Genomic DNA, 10017 nt, shown 5'->3' with positions numbered 1-10017 from the left:
CCCCCCTTCATGAAGAAATTTAAGTCCTCAGTGAGGTCCAAGACCTTATTTTAGTTTACACCTACCAATGAGCAGCCTGACCTTGCTCTGGGAGCCATCTCCTTTTCCCCAAACTCTTCCTTTGAGCACTTGTTAGCTTACTTTGAAAATGCCAAGTCATTTTTTTTGGCCACCAGCTGAAGACAAAGGATGAGCCTCATAGAGCTTGGAGTTCAGGTAGACAACCATAATGATGGTAGATGGGAAAAGGGAAGCAACAGAAGCTGATTGTCAAGAGGCAGGCAGAGGGAAAGGAAACCATCTCATTCCTTCAGTATGTTACTAAAAGTTTCCATTTTCATCTCCACCAGAGTATTTTTCAAGGCCATCTTCTGGGCAAACTGAGTTCTGCAAAAGAGCGGGTGAGAGACATGCAATATTTGTAGGTTATATAATAATTTGCTTCACAGGAAACTGCCCCAAGGCTTTGGGGTGCAGCTGTTCTGCAAAGTCTGCTCCTGCTCAGCTGCATTACTCACCCAGAGTTGATCAATATTAGCAGCTCAAGATCCCTGAAGTAACTTTCTAGACTTGCAAGATTTATTATAGCCATTTTGTCTTTATCCCTCCCTAGATTTCCCCCCTGTTTTGTGTATTTAGACGTCAATGGAGGAAAATAATTTAGAAATATACTTAACATTAAAGATGGGATTAATGCCTAAAGACATCAATAGCAGGTAAGCACATAATTACTTGTGTCTAAAATAAAGATGAGATTTGTGCACTTTAAGTGCATTCCTAAAAAGATTTCTTAAGGGAGATTTTTTTTCATCTTGCTCTGCTCTCCTGTAAAGTGCCTAGCACAAAAATTTCTGTTAAAATAAGGAAACAACAAACAGAAAAAAACCAAACAAAAAGCAGAAATGTTTCATTGCAAAGATGTTTAAAAGAGAAACAAGATTTTGATTTGTTTGGAACACAGTATATTTTAACACACATTGATTTTTTCAAACATTTGCAGAATCTGTATGAGGGGATTTTCAAGGCAGTGTAATGTATCTTTTGATTTTTCAAGAATAGTATCTATGCCTGTACTTTTGATTTGGCCACATTAAATAAGAAAGTTTCCTTCCCTTTTTTTACAAGGCCTGTTTGATGCAGTTTCTTCATCTTGAATTAGTTGTTGCCTCATATCAAATGCAAATCAAGTCCTTTTACACTATGAATCATCGCTGCCCTTGGTTAAGGGGTAAGAGGAGATGAAAAGGGAAACAGAGCATTTCTGGACAATGCTGATGATTGAGGGCTGGCATGACTCATACTTAGGAGGTCTGCTGCATTTTCAAGTCAACAACTGAGGAGATTAAGGAGCAACTTCAAACAGGGTTTTCAAAGGGAGAAGAAAACAGGAACTGGGGTAAGGTACAGGGAAAGGCACACAGCCACATCCTGGAGCCCTCACTGATGCAAAATTCCCAATGATGTTACCCTTATGGTTTCCAAGCACTTAGCCTTATGGTTTCCAAGCACTAAGCTTAGAGTTCATGGTTTAAGACTGGCTGGGAGTTCCAAAGAGCACAAAGTCCAGACCGTAAAGTTTTAAAATTATTATTTCTCGTAACAAACAGGAATACAGAGAGTTGTATGTAAATTTCCTCAAAAAACACTTTTTCCCCTCTCAGCATTGTTATGAAAAGTGTTGGCATATCTGTGGTTAGAAGGAAGCAGATATAAACAGTAACATTTCCATTTGCTGAAAATCAGGTGGGGAGGAAAATTCTAATAAGTATCAAATCAATAATTTTTGTATCCTATCTAATTTTACTCTATATGGAAATTTAATATGGAATTAGAAAAAAAGCTGTCCATGCAGCAAGGCATCTCTTTGCTGATGAGAAAGAGACAGAAATAACATATTACAAAATCAGTAAAGTCAGAAGTGTGCCCACTTTGCTGTTTATCACTGACAGATAACATTTTTTCACAAAAGTGAAGAATACAGGTTTTTTTTTCAGTTCTAAAAATTGAAAGAGGTTTTTGACTATCCCCTTTTACCCTGTCTGGGGGAGGGAGGTGTTTGGTTTTTTAATCAAAGGTAATTCCATTAATTACTTTCCTACCTACCACGTACATTATGGCACATGAACCCCTGGTGAACCCCCTAGGTTTGATTGCAAAACCCATGCTGCCCTCTTTGGAGGACAAGGAATCAACATGTCTTTTGTACATGAGCTTTAATCCCATAAAAATTTTCTAATTGCTTTCATATTCTTGTCACTGGTGTTTAAGAAAAAAAAAATTTGGCCAAAGGGCTTAAAAAAGCCTTCCTTGCACAAAAGTTTAAAAAGAGCAAGGAAGAAGAGATTTACCTATCCTTAGAGCAGCAGTGAAACAAATGCTTTTACTTTTAAGAGTCCAGATGACTTAGCTGAGATTAATTTTGGATTAAAGAACAAACACAATTAGGATTAGTTGGCAATTACACTGGGGTACTCAGCCAGCAGCGATCCTGCACAGAGATATCTTACTGCTATCACTTCTGCCCTAAGGAGGGCATTGTGCTGAGTGCCAAAGATCCAGCCTGAGCCTGCTATCAGCAGGCAGCTGTCCATCAGCCCTCCTCCTCCTCCTCCTCCTCCTCCTCCTCCAAATTCTCAATCTTGTCCCCCTCCTCTTCACCATCTGCTGGGGATCCACGGGAGCAGGAGCTGCTCTGGCTCCATCCCCTCCTCTGGACGGTACCAACCAACTGCACCAAACCACACATTCTGATATGACAGATTAAACACCAAGAATGAGGAAATCAAACAACACACAAAATCTGCCAGGCGAGTTCCCTGGACAAATATTTCCAATTAACTCTGCAACGAGGGCCAGGTTCAGTGGAGCTGGCTCTGAAACCAGAAACCTCACAGGTGGCCAGGTGGGTTTCATGTGGCTGTGCTGTGCTGACACTGAAACAGCTTCTGTAAAATATACCACAGATAGCTTCTAATTTGAATATATTTGCATTAATAACAATGTATTTCGTGTGCATTCAGCCAGCTACATCCTCGGTTAAAAGAAAAAAGCTTCTGAAGTGTTTGAGAGAATCAGTGCACGGAAGGGACTCTACATTTGTGGTGTCTGTTCTTATCTGTATAAAATGAAAATTGGAAATCAGGTTGCTTAGGTTTTCCATTTGAACATAATTTTCTAGTTGCCATCTGATGCCAAACTGCTAATTACACCCAGGTGGTGTAACAGTCAAGTGGTGAAAGTTTGAGGCTTGTGGCACAGAATACTTACAGTGTGCAAAGGCTGTAACATTTTCCACTGGGCAATGTGATACCGGATTTAGAGCCATAAAGTTGTGACCCCAAACTCCCACTTGCAAAGACACAGCCCAGTGAGTAACAACTCCCACTATCCAAGAGTATCTCTGTGCACCTCACATCAACCTCTGATGGAACTGATGCATGCTTGTCATTCATTTAGGTGAACTTATATTGGCTTTTCTGCTTTAAATTAGGTAAACTTATGTCTTGGGTTTTCCTGCTTTAAATTCCTCTCTTTAAAACATTGATTCAGATATCTTAACTTTTACATGAATATGCTGGAGGAATAAACTCCCTGTCAATTTCTATCCTTTTTTCCCCCTTTTTTAAAATAAATAATGTTTTGTCACATGTTACATAACAGCATTTTCTGTTTCCTCAAACAAAATGAGATTATAAAAAACCAGCTGTGCTAGGCTGCAGTCTCACCCACACCTTCCTTTACATTACAGCAGAGCACAGATGTATCAAGGGCAGCTAAATGGTCTCTGCTGCTGATTCTTTGCCCTGGGGGTGGCTGTAGCAGTGTTGCTTTGCCTGGCTGGATCAGGGCATTGCTTTTACCTGGATGTGTGGAGTCTGCAAGCCCTGAGGAGCAGCTGCTGCCCTGTTCGTGTGTGTTGGACTCCTCCACTTCTTCTGGGCTTGCTAAAGGCTCCTGGTTCCTCCACCCTCGTTGTTTGTGACCCCAGCCTGCAGACACAAGCTCCTGGAAGTTAAACTGCTGCACCCAGCCCTGTATACACCCATTTACTCAGGCCACCATACATAACTGATTAACAGAAAGGAACATTCAATATCAACATCCCCTGCTCAGGTCATTCCAGCCTAGATTTTAGATTCATCCACAGGGAGCTTCAGTTTGGTCCTGCATTTATTTGCTCTGAGGTGCTGTCACCATGAGCTGTGACCAGGATCCCACCAATTAGTCCAAAGGAACATGCACAGGAGCAGCAGCAAGAAGCAGCAGTGCTCCAGAGAGCAGCATGAGCAAGGAGGAGAGGTGGGAGGACAAACAGATGGCAAAGACACTAGACAGCCTTCCAAAAGGCTGGAGTAATTTAGGAGCAGAAGTCTCACTCACTTTCAAGAGGGCCAAGGGAGAGGGAACAAACCCAGGTCCCCAGTTTCTCTCATACAAGAAACAGAAAGTCACATATTTAAGGAACAATCTTGAATTCTGGTTTGGGTTTTCTTTGATGCAGTATTTTATTTTTCTTATAGTGTTTTTTTAAATTTTTTTATTCTAGCATGATGCCAGCAATAGCAAACTATGTGCTGCAAGAGATGGCTGCCCGGGTGAGTTTTGAAGGGGTAAAACAAGAATTCCTAATGTCTGAGACAACTGGCCTGGCTTTAAGGTGCTGAAGGACAATCAGCATGGGGGACAATCAGTCCCAGCCTTCATCCAGTGAGTGGGTTAAACATAATCCAACAAAACTATCTGGAATTTTCCAGACTTTCTCTAGACAGCCCCAAAAGACCAGGCAGGGGAAATGTTTATGCTGTGCTTGGAGAAGCGATGGAGGAGCCACCAAACCCCGACTGCTGCCCAGGAACAACACACACCTGCACATGCACAGACCCAGGCGGTCACTCCGTCACACAGGGCAGCCCACCATCCATCTGCACGTGCAGAAGCTGAATTTTGTGAAGCTATCCTTGCCCTGCCTTGTGACAGAAAGAGAACTGGGGAAGTTTGAGGGCTAATGGTTTTAGGAAAAGGAAGTGGATGACAGAGGTACAAACGTGGAGATTGCTCTGAGCAGAGAAGCTTTTAGAAAATTGAGTGAGGCAATATGGACCTCCTCTGGTGACAGTGGTGTGCATCTTCACCTGGGGTGCACACACATTTTCCCCAAAAACACAGCCTTGCAGTGAAGAATATTCCGAATTTGCACCACCAGTTTCTCCTTCCTGTAAGAGAAATTCAAATAGTCATGTTACCCACTCCACTGAGCTCTGCAGAAACACTCAGGTGACTAATGTGCTTCTGTAAATGATCCTGTTAAACAGATTCACAACTGGCAATTTAAATTCAACTATGTTTTTAACTGTGGCACAGTCTGTTAGTCCTGCTCCCTCTTGCTCATGCAGCTGCCAGCTACGTGATGGCAATGTTCAATGGAAAAGCATAATTTTCTTTTGAATAATGGCAGGTATCTTCCCTTGGAAAAATCCAATCCTGCAGCTTGGTTTTGCTCCAAGCATGCCAGCTCTCAGGAGCAGAGTCTGGGGAGCAACTCCTGAATTTTGCTGTGGGAAAGGCAGGTTGTTTTGCTGAGAGCTGTTTGCAGCCCAGTATGCAAAGAAAAGGGAAAATAATTCAAAATAATGGAGCATTCAAAAATCCTTTATTTGGCTAACACTGGCAGTAAATATCTCACTTGAAATACTGCAAGGAAATTCAGCTTGCCTGCATGGGAGAGCTATGTCAGACTGGGATGTTAAACACACAGTAATTAACAGTGAGATTATAGCTCTGACAACATAAAGCACAGCACAAGGAACTTTCTAATATTTTGCATTTATCTATAAGAACAAGGGTAGAGTTCAAAATAATGCAGGGGCTTGGGTGAAAGTTAATCATTCAACAGCAGCTCCTAGCAAGGATCCCCTGAATCACTTCTGGAATGGTGTTGGACTCTTTGTGGGCATTCAGGTCTACATAAGTAGATCATGTTTTGCAAAATTGGTGCCTGATATGCCAGCTAAAACAGTCCAGCCTTATTGCTTATGCACAGAGTGGTCTGAAGCAGATACAATAGAAGTACAAGGGAAGGGATACAGGACTTGCCTGATCATTCAACCGTAAGGGTGTGCTGAAAGATTTCTTTCTGAGCCTCCTCCAGCACAGCCCCACAGAGAAAGCTCCTGCCTGGGCCCACAGAAGTCTGATTACTGTGCACACCGTGCACTAGCTCGGCAGTTAAGTCATTCAGTAGTCTGATTAAAATAACATCTTCTAATTCCCTTTTTGTTGTAATTTACAGTCCCTCTCCTTTGGCTGAACCTGCCAGCCATCCTGGAGGTGAACAAAGAGAATGTGCTAAAGTTGCCAATTCTGGGGCCTGGTGTGAGAGAAAGCTTTTGTTTCCAGAGGTTGTATTTACTCTGGAGACAGTTAATCAAAGCTCCACAGAGCATTGTAATTCTTCTGTTCCTTTGGTAGGGCTATGAACTCTCGGTGTCTGATCCCTGCGACTGTCTTTCAAATCCCCTCAGTAAGCTCACTCCAATGAAACTCACACTAGGGCTGGTTAAGAAAGATCCAAGCTTTTTCAAAATGGCTTTAGATAATGAAATTACATCACTTGTGCTGTTGTATTTCCTATTAGCACCATGGACACCAGCTAACACAGCTGAAATGAGTGTCAGGTACATTTCAGCGGGAGGACATTTAACACTCACAGCCCAAAAGGGGACCTGGACGGAGGCAGTTCCATTGAGGAAGTGAACATTTGGGACTATATGGAAAATTCATAAAATGGCTAATGTAAAATTGAAGGACAATCCATATAGAGATATACAAAACAGACAGGTGATAAAAGAGTCTCACATCTTCTTATCTTCTTAATTTGTTATTAACCCTCCTCTAATATTCCACATTGCCTTCAACCATAAAACCTGCGTATAGAGAATCAATGTGTGATAAGTCATTTGTCTTTCAGCTAAAAATCACACAGAAAACTCTCTCTAAAGTCCTCTGGTGACTGTCTCACATACTTTTTTTCAAGTACAGCTGAACAAAATAACAATTCCAATTCAGGCTCTTGATTTGATTTAACACCACGTCTGGACTCTATGACAAAAGACCAAGGCAGAGCAAAACTAAACTGGAGCAACTGGTGCTGCTGAGAATCTGACAGGTCTCATTTTCTTTGTTATGTCAGTAAGTTTTACTATAAAGCACATCTTCCTCTTTTCAGCATAGAATTATATAGGAAAGAAACTTTCTTGATAAAAGAAATTCTATGCTACTCAACATGCAAATATTATAAGCCTCATTTCAAAAACAGATACTTAAATAAACAGATTCATAAAGGCAGCAAAGGTTTTTTAGCATGGACATGGATGCCAGTTATCCTAGATAAACATTAGCTATGAAGATCACTCACTTATTTTTAAACTGCTATTTATTTTTTAAATGGTTCCATTACACAAATGGAAACAAAGCAGGCCAGAAACAGAGTGCTCTGAGACAAGTCCCCTGAGCACTGCCTGCGTGCATAAATCCAGCTCAGAGTATGCCCTATGGGCAGTGAACTCCAAATAATTTCAGCCTATCTCCTTGGAGAGAATGCAGTAGTATCTAGGATCAGTTCTGGGTGGTCTCCAGTTGCATTGGAGAGACTGTTTTAATACAGATAATTTAACATTGCAAAGTATTTTGGACTCTGGGGAACAATGACAGTGAGACAACTGTGGAAACTGTGGTATTTGACTCAGCTCCTTCACCATGAGATGAACCACACCAACACCTGCCTATGTCACCTTCAGTTTGTTTGGACTGAAATTCAGCCAGGTGATTCCAGTGTTAGCCAGATGCTGGAGCTTGGAAAGGTGCCCCAAGGCACCGAGTTGGGTGGAAAAGGCATTGAACTGGGACACAGAGCTATGGATTGAACTGGGACATTGAGCTGGGACACAGAGCTACAGATTTGTCCTGGGCTCGCTCACTCCTGGCCCTGGTTCACTTTGCCTCTGCTCCAGTTTTAGCTTTGGTGATGTCTCAGCACAGTTTTGTAGGACTATCTGCAGCTGCAGGGGCAGGCTGGGGCTGGTGTGTGTTGCAGCCCTGAACCCCAACAGCAGCAGCAAAGCACCAGACAGGCTGTGCCATGAACTGCTCAGAGGAAACCTCACACCAAAGCACAGAAATAGCTCAGAAACCAACTCCCACCTCTCCTACAGGGAAAGCATCAGGCTAGTGCAGCTACACTCCGTATTCCCCAGGCTGAGGCTGCTGAAGTTGCCTCATGGTGTGGCATTTGCTTCTTGCCTTCTGAGCAGTGGAAACCATATATACAATATCTTTCCTGCTCTCCCAGGATCACATTTCTGTTAAAATCATTGCAACAGATACTACAGAAGCACAGTCTGTGCTCAGAAGCAGCAGGAAAGGCGATCTGTGATACAAGCTTTGTGTGAAAATGTAGTCCACCACACGAATGCAATCAAGTCTCTGAAAGATAGGAGAGGAGAGCAATACAACCCTAGCCCACAAACCAGGGCATTCAGATGCATTCACAAAAGATTAGGGCCAGTCACACAAAGATACTTGAGCACAAAGCCCTTTTGTGGCATCAGAAGATGATTGTTATCTAATAAGTTCAGCTCAATATCACCTGGAGCACTCTCGATTTGCCTCTGTGCTTCCTCACTTTTGCTTTCTAGCAAGAGGTCCAATCAAACCTGAGAAAAGCTGTTTCCAATGAGCCACCTAAATTCTTATCCCATGCACTTTCTCCACACTGTGCCAGCACACACCATGCCAATAAAGTAACAGGAGGAATTCTACAAACAGTTACATGAGGGCTCCTTTCTTGTGCAAAGTGCTGCTCTTCGAAGTGGCAGCATTTTGACTCTGTCAGGAGCTAAGGTTGTGGCACTGAAAATCTATGGTGAAATCTGTTCCCTACTGAATGGCAAAACTCCCAGCAACTTTACCAAGGCCAGGATTTCATGTCCTGTATCTATAGCAACTCAGAGGCATAAATTGCATTTGTGGGACCTTAAAAGTCAGAAAGCAATGGGTGGTAATCATAACAAAGTTGTTTTTCCCAGGATTCTTAGAAAACAGAAGACAAATAAATAAAAAATTCAGAATATTTTAACATTTCATTTCCCCAATCCCTGTTCATGATCAGCTACAAGTCCTCAGATTTTCCCACTGCCAGTGGTCAATGATATCATTCACAGTGATTTTTCTACAACCTTCATTAGCTGGCCTTTCTTAGAGTTGTTAGTTTCCTGTGGGCTTTGGTCCGACTTGTGTTTTTCTTGGCTGTAAGCTGACCTGAAAATATGAGGCTATTTCAGGCAAAAGTATCAAAAAATAAAGCATGCTTTTTCAAACAAAATGACCACACCCCTGTGCCTCCTGCCATTCTGTCCAGTTAGTATTTTTTAAAGCACTTTATTTATTTATTTATTTATGCATTCAATTGAAATAGCAGGATTGCTGGAGGCAACCAGAATATAATTACAGAGGCAATAGAAATCACACTCTTTCAAAAATAATTTCAAGTCCATGGGGCCAGATGGGATCACCCAGGGGTACTGACGGAGTGTTGGGTGCTCTGCAGAGACAGGCTGGAAGGAGGTTATAGTAAGGTGAGGTGTTGGTAGCAAGGGACAAGACAAGAAAAAATGGCCTAAAGTAGTGCCAGGAATGTTTGTGTTGGATATCATGAGAAATTGCTTCACTGAAAGGGTTATCAAGCTTTGGAAGTGGTGGAATCACTGTCCCTGTAAATGTGTAGCTGGGACACTTACAGCATTGTCTACTGGTTGATTTGGAAATGATGTATTAACTTGATGATTTTTGAGGTCTTTTCCAACCCGAATGGTTCTATGATTTTAGAAGTTCTCACAAAAAGACACTTACAGAAGCTGTGCCGTGTTTCTCCATAGTTTCTCCCATCATCCAAAACTGGCTCCTCTTGCCACAGGATGCCACTCCATGCCCCTGGAAAAGCAGCCATGTCCCTGATGACCA

At 42.2% G+C, this 10017-nt stretch overlaps 1 long non-coding RNA gene across 1 annotated transcript; it reads right to left on the bottom strand.

The window, feature by feature from the left end:
• Nucleotides 1-4596: 4596 nt before the first annotated feature.
• On the bottom strand, nt 4597-9985 carry LOC135456431 (uncharacterized). The gene is made up of 3 exons (XR_010442544.1): nt 9907-9985; nt 9234-9315; nt 4597-5213 (listed from the first exon to the last, which is right to left on the bottom strand). It is a non-coding gene; the product is annotated as an uncharacterized LOC135456431 (long non-coding RNA).
• Between the last annotated feature and the right edge of the window lie 32 nt (nt 9986-10017).

Source organism: Zonotrichia leucophrys, chromosome 1A, assembly GCF_028769735.1.
Source record: "Zonotrichia leucophrys gambelii isolate GWCS_2022_RI chromosome 1A, RI_Zleu_2.0, whole genome shotgun sequence".
NCBI lineage: Eukaryota > Metazoa > Chordata > Aves > Passeriformes > Passerellidae > Zonotrichia > Zonotrichia leucophrys.
This window is presented reverse-complemented; position numbering and strand designations above follow the sequence as displayed.